Source organism: Erinaceus europaeus, chromosome 13, assembly GCF_950295315.1.
Source record: "Erinaceus europaeus chromosome 13, mEriEur2.1, whole genome shotgun sequence".
In the NCBI taxonomy this organism is placed as follows: domain Eukaryota; kingdom Metazoa; phylum Chordata; class Mammalia; order Eulipotyphla; family Erinaceidae; genus Erinaceus; species Erinaceus europaeus.
Genome location: NC_080174.1, coordinates 94,771,197 through 94,787,600, shown reverse-complemented (window position 1 = coordinate 94,787,600; position 16,404 = coordinate 94,771,197). Strand labels below are relative to the sequence as shown.

Below are 16,404 nucleotides of genomic sequence, written 5' to 3'. Positions count from 1 at the left end.
AACAATTTCAAACATTAATTTAAATCAATGTACTTTGGAGACGTTATAGATCTCACAGTGGAGAGAAAACGAGTGAAAGTAAACAGCAAAGTATTGATTCAGGCCAGTCATCTTTGTCAACATGAAAGAACTCAGAATGGAGAGAAATTTGATAAATGTAAGCAGTGTTGAAAACATTGTTATTCTAGTCCTCTTTGTAGACATGAAAGAATTCACAGTGAAACAAAACCCCAAGAAAGTCATCAAACTATCAGATGTTCCATTAATTTTCAAGCACATGAAAATATTCACAATGGAAATCAAGTCTTTTGAGCATAAACTGTACTAAAGATTAGAGGGATGCAACCTGATGCAGAGGCTTGTGGTTCAATATAATAATAGCTCTCAGGTGTGAGCCTGTGCACTACACGGGCTAGAGATGTGTTCTGTTTTTATTGTCTCTGTATCTCTCCATGTCTCCATCTTGTGTTAATATATAAGGAAATATATCTAAATAATTGTAGGGATCACAGGGCATGTGATCCCATACCTCTGAATATTCTATAAATATATGGAATATGAGTAAGTACTTTGACTCTTTGTCATAAGGCCTAATATATGAAAAAAATCCACTTGATACTGAAAACTTAGATGTCAACAATACTTAGATGTATTCAAATCAATAAGACATTTTGCACATATAAAGTCACTGGCATTAGAAAAACAATTCTTATCAGTGTAGACATTGTAGAATCACATTACAGGTCTAGTAAGGAACTTGTACTGGAGAGACCAGTGAATATTAAACAGTGGAATAATAATGGATGCTACAATATGTGAATCTTTATTTTCTTTTTGCAGAAATTGTATCTGTCTAGTTGAAAAGTACCTATTCTCTCTAAATTTCTCTTTTTATTCTTTGTATTTCAAATACATTTATTTTATTTGGTAAGCCAGAGAGAAATTAACTGGGAGGTAGTAGTAAGGAAAGACAGACACTTTCACCACTGCTTCCCAGCCTGTGAAAGGTTTTGCTCTACATGTGGACACTGTGGGCTTTTACCCATGTCCTAATTCATGGTATCTAATTTTGATTATCAAGGTGCAAGTTGTGAAACAGTGCTGCAGATGTCTTGCCCCCTCTCCCCCCTTCTCTGTTGATTTTTTTCTATCCTATTAAAGCAAAGATTGTTAAAATTTTGCTCCAGAGTGATAAATAAGTTGATAGGCTAAAAATCACCAAATATTTAGATAAAATATAGGCAGAACTCTCCATATAAGTTTGTCAACATGTTCATCACTACAAACTGAATTGCACGGAAACCAAAGGCAAAAATAAATGAATGCAGTTACATCAAGTTGAAAAGTTTATAAAGCAAAGGAGGTCTACCATAACAGATACTGCCCACATAAAGAATTTCATCAATGAAAAAAACAGCACAAGGAGTGGAGTAAGGATCCTGGTTTGAGCCCTCGGCTCACCACCTACAGGGGAGTCACTTCACAGGCAGAGAAGCAGGTCTGCAGTTGTCTCCCCCTCTCTGTCTTCCCCTCTTCTCCATATCTCTCTGTTCTATCCAACACTGACATTAACATAACAATAACCACAAGAATAAAAAGACAAGGGCAACAAAAGGGAAAATTAAGAAATTTAAGGAATTAAACAATCCACTGGACATGGGTAGATAGCACAATGTTTATGCAAAGAGACTGTCATGCCTGAGACTCTAAAGTCCCAGGTTCAAACCACCATAAGCCAGAGCTGAGCATTGCTATGGTGTTTATCTTTGCATCTCTCAAAAATAAAATCAAAATATTTTTTGAAAAAGATAAGCCAGCTCTTCAAAAATAGGTAGAATATATGGCCAGAATATTCTCAATAGATCCAGGCAGTAGACATCTGAAAATATTCTCAAAATCACGGTTTATAAGGGAAGGTAAAACCAACAATGTGAGATTGTCATGCTTTAGAAGAGACAGAAACACCAAGTGTTGAAGAAGCTACTGAGTGGTCCTGGAAGTGGTTTTATCCAAAACCTACCTACTATCCCACCTCCTGTGCCTTGAGTTTTTTTATATAAAAGAAACAGTTGGGAATCAGACGGTAGTGCAGGGGGTTAAGCATAGGTGGTGCAAATGCAAGGACCAGCGTAAGGATCTGGGTGCGAGCCCCTGGCTCCCCATCTGCAGGGATGTCACTTCACAGGTAGTGAAGGTGGTCTGCAGGTATCTTATTCTCTCCCCCTTTCTGGCTTTCCCTCTCCGTTTGTCTCCTGTCCTATGCAACAACAATAAAACAAGGGCAACAAAAAGGAATAAATACTTTTAAAAAAAGGAAACACAAAAACCATAGTATAAGATAATTCCACACAGTTCCCACCACCAGAACTTCGTATCTCATCCCCTCCCATGACAGCTTTCCTATTCTTTATCCCTCTGGTAGTATGGACCTATAGCCATTACAAACCACAAAGTATCAAGTTTAAATAGGTCAGTCACACCAAATAGGCATGTTTTTAAGGGCCCTAGTTTTATCCACTGCACTACCTCCCATTCCATATTTTTTTCTAATCTTAATTAGAAGGCCACTTTTATTGTCACTTACTTGATGACATATAAGCCTGCCATACCCCACTCAAATCCAGAACAATGGGTCTGACAGGGTCAGCACACCGGAAAACTCTTCAAGGAAGAAGAATTCTGGGAGTGCGTCTTGGCATTCTGAGCAGATCTAAATTGGAAACTCTGATTATTGTTTTCATTATGTACATGGTCATGATGCCGAGTAATTGGGGACAAACAGCCCCTGTCCCCAGATTAGATGCAGATGAACAGGAAATGTACACAGCAATGAGGTGGACAAAGTTATGGGTCATCAAATACATGAAGTTTTGTGAAAAATTCTTATGAAATATGTTAAAACTACATAAAATACTATCTGCTAAGCCTATTACTCAGAAATGCATCACCCCATAAAGTACGACACTTACGTGTAAAACTGCAAGGCAATCTAATCAAGAAATGAGCTTTACTTTCTGTTCCAGATATTGTTTATGTAAGACTGAAAGATATATAAACTTTCACTGGCTGAATAAAAATTGAGTTCAGATTCACCCTCCTAAAATGAGTGTGGTGTAATTCTGTTCTCCCTTGCGCCGACTCCTGGTCCACCCACGGGTCACTTTCGGGGACTCTGCTCCTTCCTGCTGCTCCTCCCCTCGAGCGGTTCCTCGCAGATGGTGCCTGAACAGGGATTGGAGGAAGACCTAGTGGGTAAGCTTTCTCTTTCTCGCCTCTTTACAATCAGACCAGGATAAGGACCCCCTTTGTGAAGGGAGCTGTAGTTCCGCTGTCATAAGATTAGGACAGTTTTAGTGAAAATACGGGAAGATAATGGGTAAGGACAGTTCAAAAGGAGAACTCTTTCTTTCAGTCCTACAACAGATGTTGCTAGGAAGAGGGATTAAAATCCCTTCTAAACAACTCAAGCACTTTTAAACTTTTTTAGAGGAAGTTTGTCCTTGGTTCCATAAAGGGAAAACTATTAGTTCTCTGTAGAAGCTTTTGCTATTTAGAGCTTGATTAAGGAATTCCTTAGATAGTAAGAGAGAGAGATCATTGAGAAGAAAAATAAGTAGATAAAGAATTTAAAAAAATTAAAGGCTGGGGATAAGTCTTGCCTGACTAATGAGTTAGGGAAGGAGGATCCAGAGCTTCTTAAATAGAGGGAGATGTGGCGCCCCATGCCTCGACCCCCCTTGGAGCTTGACAAGGTCAACTACCACGGCCATGAGGATGACAGACTTCAAGGAAGCTGCATCCCTGGGAATGGGCTAGGATGCCACAAAGGGAATCTGTTAGGACATATAAAAATTTTTTTCAGGTAAAACTTACCTAATGAATGTGGGGCTGTTTAATGTAAAACTGTATAGATGCTTTAGCTAAGCAGTTATATATCTTTTTTCATTTTATTCAAGAAGTGTGCCCCTGGTTTCCCCCAAGAAAGAACTTTAGATATTGAGATATGGGGGAGACTAGGTGAACAATTATGGAAGTTTTATGTCTGATATGGACCAAAAAATGTTCTGGTTGCTCCAGGTCACTGATTGTCAAAGAAATGCAAATAAAGACAATTTTGAGATACCCCTGTGAGAATGGCAAACATCAAAAAGGACAGCAGGAACAAATGCTGGAGAGGTGGTGGGGACAATGGAACCCTTCTGCACTGCTGGTGGGAATGTAAATTGCTCCAATCTCTGTGGAGATCTGTCTGGAGAACTCTCATAAGGCTAGACATGGACCTTCTGTATGACCCAGTAATTCCTCTCCTAATATACCCCAAGGACACCATAATACCCAACCAAAGAGATATGTGTACACCTATGTTCATAGCACCACAATTCGTGATAGTGAAAACCTGGAAGTAACCCAGGTGCCCAACAACAGATGAGTGGCTGAGAAAGCTGTGGTGTATATGCATAATGGAGTACTACGCAGCTATTAAGAACAATGAACCCATCTTCTCTGACTTATCTTGGATTGAGCTAGAAGGAATTTTCTCTTTTTTAAAGTAGATTCTTAAAATATTTATTTATTTATAGAGGGTAAAGAAAATAAAGACTTAAGATTTTGCTCCAGGGAGTCCGGTGGTAGCACAGCGGGTTAAGTGCATGTGGCACAAAGTGCAAGAACCAAACTAAGGATACGGGTTTGAGCCCCTGGCTCCCCACCTACAGGGGAGTCACTTCACAGGCGGTGAAGCAGATCTGCAGGTGTCTATATTTCTCTCCCCCTCTCTGTCTTCCCCTCCTCTCTCCGTTTCTCTCTGTCCTATCTAACAACATCAGTAACAACAATAATACTAACTACAGTAAAGCAACAAGGGCAAGAAAAGGGAATAAATAAATATTTTTTAAAAATTTTGCTCCAGAGTGATAAGTTGATAAGCTAAAAATCATCAAATATTTAGATAAAAACAGGGAGAACTCTCCTTCATGTAAGTTTGTCAACATGTTCATCACTACAAACTTAATTGCATGGAAACCAATAGCAAAAATAAATGAATGCAGTTACATCAAATTGAAAAGGTTATCAAGCAAAAGACGTCTACCATACAGATATTTCCCATACAGACTGTGATAAAAAGTTTTGTCCTACATCAGAGAGCATGTATAAGAAAAGTACATGAAGAATTCTATCAAGGACTGGAGTAAGGATCCCGGTTCGAGCCCTCGGCTCTCCACCTACAGGGGAGTCACTTCACAGGTGGTGAAGCAGGTCTGCAGGTGTCTATCTTTCTCTCCCCCTCTCTGTCTTCCCCTCCTTTCTGCATTTCCCTCTGTCCTATCCAACAACATCAATAACAACAGCAACTACAACAATAAAAAGAACAAGGATAACAAAAGGGAAAATAAATAAATTTTTTAAATTAATCAACACATTGGACATGGGTAGATAGCACAATGGTTATGCAAAGAGACTGTCATGCCTGAGACTCTAAAGTCCCAGGTTCAAACCACCATATGGCAGAGCTGGGCATTGCTATGGTGTTTCTCTATCTCTGCATCTCTCACAAAATATGTTTTTGAAAAGATAAGCCAGCTCTTCAACAATAGGTGGAAAATATGGCCAGAATATTCTCAAGAGATCCACAGGGACAGTAGACATCTGAAAATATTCTCAGAATCACTTTATCAGGAAAGGTAAATAAAGCTATCAGTGTGAGATTGTCATGCTTTAGAAGAGACAGAAACAACAACTGCTGAAGAAGCTACTGAGTGATCCAGGAAGTGGTTTTATCCAAAACCCACCTACTATCCCACCTCCTGTGCCCTGAATTTGTAAAATTTTATATAAAGGAAACACTAGGGAGTCGGGCGGTATCACAGCGTGTTAAGCACAGGAGGCAAAAATTGCAATGACCCGCATAAGCATCCCGGTTCAAGCCCCTGCCTCCCCACCTACAGGGGAGTCACTTCACAGGTGGTGAAGTAGGTCTGCAGGTGTCTATCATTCCCCCATTCTGGCTACCTTCCTCTCTCAATTTCTCTCTGTCCTACCCAACAACAATGACAACAACAACAACAAAACAAGGGCAACAAAAAGGAATAAATATTAAAAAAAAAAAAAAGGAAACACTGAGAAAAACCATAGTATAAAATAACCACACAGTTCCCACCACCAGAACTCCTGGTCTCATCCCCTCCCCTGATAGCTTTCCTATTCTTTATCCCTCTGGGAGTATGGAGCCATGGCCATTATGGGGTACAGAAGGTGGGAGGTCTGGCTTCTGGAATTGCTTCCCTGCAGAATGTGGGCATTGACAGGTTGCTCCATACTCCCAGCCTCTCTCTCTCTCTCTTTTCTTTCTGTTCAAGAACTGCTTTATTAATACAAAGTTAGAAACAAACCACAAAGTGTCAAGTTTAAGAAGGTCATTAATAGCAAAATGGGCGTCAATTCGACATCCAGGGCTGACAGAATGATTGAAGGAGACTGGAACATATCAGATTCCCACAGTAGGGTGGGCATCTTCACAGGGAAAGGGGGATACAGGTTCAGCAGCTTGTCAAGTTCCTTGTCCTCAAGAATCATGAAGGGCACACCACTCAAGGGCAAATAAGCAACTGATGTTCTTCAACAGGTGAAAAGCTCTCAAAATCTAGAGGATTAAAGGGAAAGAACTCTATTTCTGGACAGGTGTCCTCTGAGACAGGAACAGTGCTCTTTGCTTTAACAGACTTTTCTGTTAAGTCTTGGGCAGAGAAAGTTTTCTGTCTCTGTATAAGGGGTCCATTAGTCTGCATAGATTTTCCTGTGGTTCTGTTTACAGTCTGTGAGCTCAGTGGTCTTGTGTATTCTTGTGAATATGGGCCCCACATCAAATTGATGGGGCTTACAGTTGACAATATTTATACACCTTTCCATTTTTGGGAGCTACTCTTTTCTGATTCAGCTTTATAGCCCTTTTTCCAGCCTTGATATCATCTCCCCAGACAATAACTTGGGTTCACTTGCATATCAGACATCAGGTTCAGAAAAAAACAAAACAAACAAAACCTAGTATAATCATGGGCCCTTTGCAATACAACAAAAATAGGCCTACTAACTACACAATGGAGACCTCCAAATCTACATCCGCAGTATTCCAAAGTTTAGGTTCATAATTAGTCAATAATTTGTTTGGCTTCATATGTGAACTCTTCTCAGCCACCAGGTTCTAGATGCTACTATAGTGCCAACTGCTTTCCCTGGGAAGGAGACTCTACCAATCTGTCCTGGAGTCCCACTTCCCCAGATCCCTGCCCAACTAGGGAAAGAGAGAGGCAGGCTGGGAGTATGGATCCACCTGTCAAAGCCCATGTTCAGCAGGGAAGCAATTCCAGAAGCCAGACCTCCCACCTTCTGCATCGCACAATGATCCTGGGTCCGTGCTCCCAGAGGGATAAAGAATAGGAAAGCTCTCAAGAGAGGGGATGGGATACAGAGTTCTGGGGGTGAAAATTGTGTGGAGTTGCTTTTCCTATGTTTTTTTCAGTGTTTCTTTTTTATAAATAAAAATTTTAAAACAAGTTTCATGGGGATGGGGGTCTCCAGAAAATTGGGGCTTGCATGATCCCAGGACACATGTGTTGAGTTTTTCATTGTTTTATGTTTCTGGGAGTTTGAAAAAGGAGGGATTCCACCACACTGCTCCACCCCAAGTGGAACTTTCCCTCCCTGTAGTGCTCCCATGGGGTGCTCAGACCTGAAATCTCATATACAGTACAGCAAATGCTCTCCTGTGTGAGCCAGCTCTGTGTCCAGTGTCCATATTTATTTATATTCAGTAACACATTATTTTGTTTCTTTAAAGACACATTTATTCAGCATCATGATCAGACAATTAGCAATCAACAGCATGGGTGAAAAAAGAAACTACATTAAAACCCTTTGTTGGAGGGAGTCGGGTTGTAGCGCAGCTGGTTAAGCGCAGGTGGTGGAAAGCACAAGGACTGGCATAAGGATCCCGGTTCAAACCCCGGCTCCCCACCTGCAGGGGAGTCGCTTCACAGGCGGTGAAGCAGGTCTGCAGGTGTCTATCTCTCCTCCTCTCTGTCTTCCCCTCCTCTCTCCATTTCTCTCTGTCCTATCCAACAACGACAACAACAATAATAACTACAACAATAAAACAAGGGCAACAAAAGGGAATAAATAAATAAAATAAATTAAAAAAAAGAAATGTACCTAAAACAGATTTCTTAAAAAAAAAAAAAAAAAAAAACCCTTTGTTGGAATGCTTTACACTTCCCACAAAACAGAAACTAAAATAACCTGTCAATTAGTCACAAATACAGTCCTCCAAAGTTTTTTTCCCCATACATAAGAGTATTGTCTAACACAACAAGTCTTTCTAGCAGCTAGGCCCTGCCATCAATGTGCTTGGCTGAGTTCACAAATCTGTTGTGACCTGTCGCTTCCCTGTCACTTCTCTGGCTCTGCTCTCCTGCTAAGCTTTGTTTACTGGCAATTAAAACCTTCTGCCACTGCCATAGCTACTGCTGCTCTTGGAGCCACCACATTCACCTTGGTTTTGTGGTTTAGTAAAACACTGGCCACCACCACCATAGGGGCAGAGCTTTGGCCTCCAAAGTTTGCTCCTTTCATAGGGCCAAAATTTGATCAAACCAATGCCCTGCAGGCATGCTGGTGCTTAGTTAAATAGGATTAGAGACAGAAGCTTTAAGTCGGGGGAGCTGGCATACTACCCAACACACAAGTCTGCCGCGGACCACCACAGTGGAGGAGCAGCAGGAGAGTCAGGGGTCTCGAAGGCAACCTCCCAGGTGGGTCAGGAGTCGGGGTGAGGGAGAACAGATAGACACCACACTATTGGAGGGTGAATCTGGACTCATTTTAATAATGAAACTGCATTAGCTTTTATACTTTTTTTAGGTTACATTCAGGTTGCCTAGACAACTTGCTCATAAAGAAGTAGGAATAAACATCATAGTCTTGTGGCTTTGGCAAGCTACATGTTACTCCCCTATAACTGTAAAGAATGGAACAATGCTTAGTATTGTCCTGTTCTCAGGGGAGGTCATACCCAGAATTGTTTTAGACTTTTGCTGAGGGCTATCTTTACTATTAATCTTCTATGGCAGGCATACAGATCTTTGCCTAGTCGTGGACCACTGCTCATATAGGTCTGGTACAGTTTAACTATTAATCTTTCTTTGTTTCAATACGTCAACTTGTACCTGGGAGGCCTCAATCTCTTTATTCTTTCTTTGAGGAGCAGGTCATAACATGACTTCTTTTGTCCGTCTATGTTGACCCACCTCCACTTTCATAATGTAACTTTCAAATATGCCCCTGTGTAAGGGAGAGGGGGTGCCACTGACTCTCCATTTCCACCAGGCACTGCCAAAGCACTATTAATCAATTGTGACAGTATAATTATTTGTAACAATAACAGGGGAAGAATGCATCGTCCCACTCTTGTCCTTTCTGCCCAGCTTCCTTGAAGTCTGAATGCAGGTCCAGAGGTGATGACCCTGTCAGGCTCCCTGGCGTTCATGACATGGGGATGCGGGACGCGCCACACAAGTCTTCTTTGTAGCAGCTAGGCCTGCTGCCTCTGCTGTCCTGCTAAGCTTTGTTTCCTGGCAACTAAAACCTTCTGCCGCTGCCATAGCTACTGCTGCTTTTGGAGCCACCGTATTCACCTTGGTTTTGTGGCAAATACTGGCCACCACCATCAAAGGGGCTGGAGCTTCGGCCTCCAGTGTATCCTCCTTTCATAGGTTCATAGGACTGGTTATTGTGATTGCCAAAATCATTGTAGCTTCTGTCACCTCCAAAATTACTTCCATCATTGCCAAATCCATTGTAGCCATCCCCACTGCCACCACATCGGCCACCACTTTGGCTGCCACCAGAACCACCTTGACCACTAAAGTCTCCCCCTCTGCCAAAGTTGTCATTGCCATGAAAGCCACCTCCACAGCCACCACCAAAGTTTCCAGAACCACTTCATTCTCTTTGGCCACTGCCCCGGTCAGTCATGATTTCAATAACTTCAATTTTCCCATAGTGTTCAAAATAATCTCTTAGATGATGTTCTTCAGTGTCTTCTTGAATGCCCCCCACAGAAATCTTTTTCATAGTTAAGTGGGCACCAGGATGTTGAGAATCTTCTCTGGAGATGGCTGTCTTTGGTTCCAAGACTCTCCCATCAACCCTGTGTGGCCTCGCATTCATGGCAGCACCCACCTCCTCCATGGTGATATATGTGACAAAACTGAAACCCCTGGAGCACTTGGTGTTTGAGTCTCATAACCACACAGTCTGTGAGAGGTCCCCACTGCTCAGAATGGCTTCTCAGACTCTCATCTGTCATTTCAAAGCTCAATCCTCCAATGAAGAACTTTCACAGTTGTTCTGGCTCCTTGGGAGACTCAGATTTCATCAGCAGTTTCAATCACAGTACAGGAAAACACCACATACTTACTGTCAGAGAATATATTTAAGGGGCAGGGCTCTGTTCTGGCTCCTACACTATTTAATATTTACATCAATGACCTCCCAGAAACTTCTTCAAGGAAGTTCATCTACACTGATGACATCTGCTGTGCAACTCAGGCATCAAAGTTCGACATCCTCGAGGAAACATTCACGAAAGACATGTCTCTGATATCTGATTACTGTGAAAAATGGCGACTAATCCCTAGCACTGCAAAAAACGGTATCATCTGTTTTCCATCTACACCATGCCTCGGCCTCGCGTGAGCTTAATGTGCAGCTTGGCGATACGAGAATCCGCCATGAAGCCCAGCCAGTCTATCTTGGCGTTACTCTCCATCGCACTCTGTCATTTCACAAACATCTCATAAAAAGTGCAGCAAAGGTGGGCTCGAGGAATAACATCATTGCAAGACTGGCCAGCTCCTCATGGGGCGCGAGCGCTTCCACACTACGATCATCATCTCTGGCATTATGCTATTCCACTGCAGAATACTGTGCCCCAGTATGGTTCCATAGCCCCCATGTCCACTTGGTCGATTCCAAATTATATTCCTCCATGAGGATAATTTCTGGAACCATCCGTTCCACCCCGGTTCCATGGCTGCCAGTTCTTAGCAACATCGCCCCACCAGATATTCGTTGGGATGCGGCATCATCTAAGTTCATTTCCCACGTCTACGCTTGACCGGCCCTGCCAATATACGCGGATATCTTCGCCCACCCTGTCCAATGCTTGACGTCTCGTCACCCAGTCTGGTCCCCTATGCCTACACTGAACTTCTCTGTTCCAGACTCTTGGAAACAGAGTTGGCAGTCAGCTGAGGTCAAGAACAAACACCTCATCACAGACCCCTGCAAGCGTCAACCCGGCTTTGACCTAGCATGTTATGATTGGGCCCTCCTCAATCGCTGTAGAACAGGCCATGGCCGGTGCGCCGCTATGTTCCATCGCTGGGGGGCCAGAGATGACCCGAACTGCCCCTGTGGCTACAGACAGACTATGACCCACATAGTCAATGACTGCCACCTCTCCAGATTCAAAGGAGGTCTCGAAACTTTACATCAGGCTCAACCTGACGCTGTTGACTGGCTATGGAAGAAGGGCAAACGCTAGAATAAGAAGGGGCAGGATGGGAAGGAAGATAAAACTGCTATAATGGCTGCCAGTTCCATCATCTGTGCTGATTTTTAGAGCTTAGTACCCACTTTATATGTAGCAACACCATTGCTAGATCTATCAGTAAAAGCCAGGAGCCCTCCAGGGATGGGAGAACTTTTAATGATTTTAGGAAAGATAAATTCAATGGTCAGTGCAAATTGAAGAATTTTATGGGAGGGATAGTGATTATCTATAGCACCTAAGAATCCAGAAATAGCTATAGCCCAAAAAGTGCTAGTTTGTATTAGCCAATCAAGTACTTTTGTCTTAAAGGGAACCACAAGGAAGTCAGGCTCTTTAGCAATAATTTTCTGCTCCTTTTTCTTCTTTATACAATTAGCTGAGCCATAGCTTCATGTGCAGTTAATAAAGATTTTCTAGGCTGTACATGAAGGTGCAGCCATTCTAGGGGGCCATCCTGCCACAACACAGCAGTTGGAAGATAATGAGTATTGATGATACACAACAGGAATGGCTTAGCATAATCTAAATAATGTGTAGTGGAGGCCTGAATAGCCACTTCCACCATTTTTAAGGATACAAGAACTTCAGAATTTAAAATTTGGGGTGAGGAAGGATCAGAATCACCCCTTAAAATATCAGAGGGGTTTTAGTTCCCCAGTAGTTAATTTTAATGGACGAAGCCAGTTAATATCTCCCAGTAATTTTTGAAAATTATTCAAAGAGACTAACTTATGTCTGCGTATTTCTAGCTTCTGGGGAATTATCTGAATCTTAATAGCCTGTAACCCAAGTATTCATATGGTTCTCTAACCTGTACCTTTTCTGGTGCTATTAATAGTCCATTCTCATGCATACTAGCCTTTAATTGGCTAAAAGCCTTAAAAGGTCAGTTTTGTTGTCAGCTGCTATAAGAATATCATCTATATAATGAACCAGGTGTGTATTAGGAAAAGCCTTCCTAACAGGCTTAAGGGCCTGGGATACAAATTTCTGACACAAAGTAGGACTGTTTTTCATACCCTGAGGGAGAACAATCCACTGATATCTGTCATGGGGTGCAGTATCATTTGTACTAGGAATGCTGAAAGCAAACCTCTGGCAGTCTTTTGGCACCAGGGGAATGGTGTAAAAACAGTCTTTTAGGTCGATAATAATTATAAAAGAACCTTTTGGAATAGCACAAGGGGATGGTAGACCCAATTGTAGGGTCCCCATAGACTGCATGGTCATATTGACTTTGAGAAGATCCTGTAATAATCTCCATTTGCCTGATCTCTTTTTTTATCACAAAAATTGCAGAATTCCAGGGAGAATTAGAGGGACAAATATGTCCATCTTCTAACTGTTCATCAAAACTAGCTTTCTGGCGGCATTCAATTTTTCTTCAGTTAAGGGCCACTGATCCACCCATACAGGCTCATCTGTGAGCATGCCGCCTCACAGTGGCCCTTGCTAAAAAGGCTGGAGGGCTAAATCAGCCTCGGAATAATGTAGCATTAAGCCCAGAGATTGTAAAACATCTCTTCTCCAGAGATTAAGTGGTAAATTTGAGACAATAAAAGGTTGAAAATATCTTTGTTTACTTCTTCCATCAGCCCACCTTAAGGTAGAGGCTGATTTATCAACACGGGAATGAGTCCCAGTTCCACTCAAGGAGGAATGTGAGGGAACAAGGGGCCAGGAAGAAGGCCGACATTCCATGGAAATGACTGAAACATCTGCTCCTGTATCTATCAGCCCAACAAACTTTTTACCATTGACAATCAAAATCATTACTGGTCTTTCATTTTGACAACCTGGGTCCAATAAATATCAGAAATCTTTAAAAAAAAATAGAAATACTTTACAGTAAGGACCTAAAGTTACAATTCCCTACCACCTCATGGGTGTGTTACACAGAACAAAGAAATGTTACAGGTGATTGTGTGGTTCTGTAATGTCTCTCCTATTTTCTCGGCCTCCACATATCTCTGCCACTCTCCCCCTCTATCTAAAAGAGAAAGATACTTTGTCATCTCCCTTAGGTGTTGATACAAACTTCAGGCTGTGTTTACATCAAGCAGTGCTTTCCTCACTCTGGTCCTTGCAGGCTGTAAATAACTCACTTCATTGTATAAGAAAGTGGATTTGGGGAGACAACATCATTTTCATGCAAAAGGCTTTCATGCTTGAGGCTCTAAGGTCTTCAATTCAATCCCCAGCACCATCATAGACTAGAGTTGAGCAGTATTCTGTATCCCCTGTATCTGTGTTTTATTAATAATAAAAAAGCGGTTAAAATCAAAGGGTCCACAAACAGCAAAGTATCTCACTCAGATAGTTTTTTAATTTTTTTTAATTAATTTTATTTTTGAGAGAGAAAGAGACAGAAACACTAGAGCACTGCTCAGCTCAGGCTTATAGTGGTGCAGGGGACTGAACCTGGGACTTAGGAGCCTCAGGCATGAGAGTCTGTTTGCATAACCATTATGCTGTCTCCCGCGCCCTCACTCAGATAGTTTTAACTCTTAGCAGTGTAAGTGTACAGTGTTCATTTGAGACAGAGCCCCACCACACAACAGGTAGCTTAAGTGTTGGGGTATCTTTCTGCCTTTCTCTTTCTGAAAAATATAACGTTAAGGAATAAAGTTCCACTGGTGAAAGCATAGAAAGTAAAAATAAATTAAATTTGTTCACTGGTGGATCTCTCAGACCTCAAACTGTTCTCCTTGAGCCTGTTTATCCAGCCTCTCAAGTGGAGTTAACTCTCTCCCCCTCTTTTTTTATTTTTTAAATTAAAAAAAAAATTTAATTGTTTATTTCCTTTTTGTTGCCCTTGTTTTTATTGTTGTTGTAGCTATTATTGTTGTTGATGTCATCATTGTTGGATAGGACAGAGAGAAATGGAGAGAGGAGGGGAAGACAGAGAGGGGCAGAGAAAGACAGACACCTGCAGACCTGCTTCACTGCCTGTGAAGGGACTCCCCTGCAGGTGGGGAGCTGGGGCCTCCAACCAGGATTCTTTTTTTTTTTTTGAGAGAGGAGGGGAAGACAGAGAGGGGGAGAGAAAGACAGACACCTGCAGACCTGCTTCACCGACTGTGAAGGGACCTGCCTGCAGGTGGGGAGCTGGGGGTTCAAACCGGGATCCTGACTCCGGTCCTTGAGCTTAGCGCCACCTGCGCTTAACCCGCTGCGCTACAGCCCGACTCCCCTATTGTTGTTATTTTATTATTATTTTTTTCCTTTCTTTTTTTTTTATTTTTTATTTTTTTTATTTTTTTTTTTAAATTTTTTTTAATATTTTATTTTTATTTATTTATTCCCTTTTGTTGCCCTTGTTGTTTTTATTGTTGTAGTTGTTATTGTTGTTGTCATCGTTGTTGGATAGGACAGAGAGAAATGGAGAGAGGAGGGGAAGACAGAGAGGAGGAGAGAAAGATAGACACCTGCAGACCTGCTTCACCGCCTGTGAAGCGACTCCCCTGCAGGTGGGGAGCCGGGGTTTGAACCAGGATCCTTATGCCGGTCCTTGTGCTTTGCGCCACCTGCGCTTAACCCGCTGCGCTACAGCCCGACTCCCCTTTTTTTTATTTTTTTTTTAAATTTTTTATTTAAGAAAGGATTAGTGAACAAAAGCATAAGGTAGGAGGGGTACAACTCCACACAATTCCCACCACCCAATCCCCATAACCCATCCCCTCCCATGATAGCCTTCCCATTCTCTAGCCCTCTGGGAGCATGGACCCAGGGTAGTTGAGGGTTGCAGAAGGTAGAAGGTCTGGCTTCTGTAATTGCTTCCCCGTTGAACATGGGCGTTGACTGGTCGGTCCATACTCCCAGTCTGCCTCTCTCTTTCCCTAGTAAGGTGTGTCTCTGGGGAAGCTGAGCTCCAGGACATATTGGTGGGGTCTTCAATCCAGGGAAGCCTAGCCAGCATCCTGGTGGCATCTGGAACCTGGTGATTGAAAAGAGAGTTAACATATGAAGCCAAACAATTTGTTGAGCAATCATGGATCCCAAGCTTGGAATAGTGGAGAGGAAGTGTTAGGGGGGTACTCACTGCAAACTCTAGTGTAATCCTGCTTTCAGGTATATATTTTGCAGTAGTTTATGGATACGTGTGCACATAAGCTCTCTCTCACAGAAACTGGTGTATATCTAGGTTATGGGACTTTGTTAGAAAGTGAACTACCTGAGATGAAATTAGAGTGTACTATTAAAGGAAAGGTCTCACCTGAGTAATGAAGCTGAAGGGTTGTCATTCCACACGTGAAGTCTCTGGATACAGTCTGAGGTGAAGCATGTTGAGATGATAATCGTTGCTTTGGTTAGGTTGTGATCGGCGGATGCAATATTATTTGGTTTGGATTGGGAGATGCATACGGGAAAGTGGGCCCTATCCAAGGGTGCCAGGACTGGGGGAAGTAGGGGCTCTATAGTGAAGATGTGAGGTTCCTGCTGTCTTAGGGTTCAAAAAGACAATCAATAGTTAATATTATTATCACATTATTTGTTAATTGGGTTAACTTTGAAAAGTCCCTTTGTTATGGTTTGCTGTACAGTACCCAGTATCTTGTATATAGCTGTGCTATTGGAAGCTTCTAATCTACTTGGTCTAGGCTTTTGAGAGAGTCTGCATATCAAATACGTAGCCTATATATTAAAAAGATTCAGTTTGTCTTTTGAGAAACTTTGAGACATACAATTGATTTCCCCCTCTCATATTAATTAACTACTGATTTATATGTCTACATTTTGCTAGGAGTGTACATAAACACCATTCCCACCACCAAAGGATTGTGACCCATCCCTCC

General features: G+C 42.1%; 1 pseudogene; it reads right to left on the bottom strand.

Annotated features, from left to right (window-relative positions):
* Nucleotides 1–9,598: 9,598 nt before the first annotated feature.
* The window catches only part of LOC103128301 (heterogeneous nuclear ribonucleoprotein A1-like), a 77,758-nt pseudogene continuing 70,952 nt past the window's right edge, over nt 9,599–16,404 (bottom strand).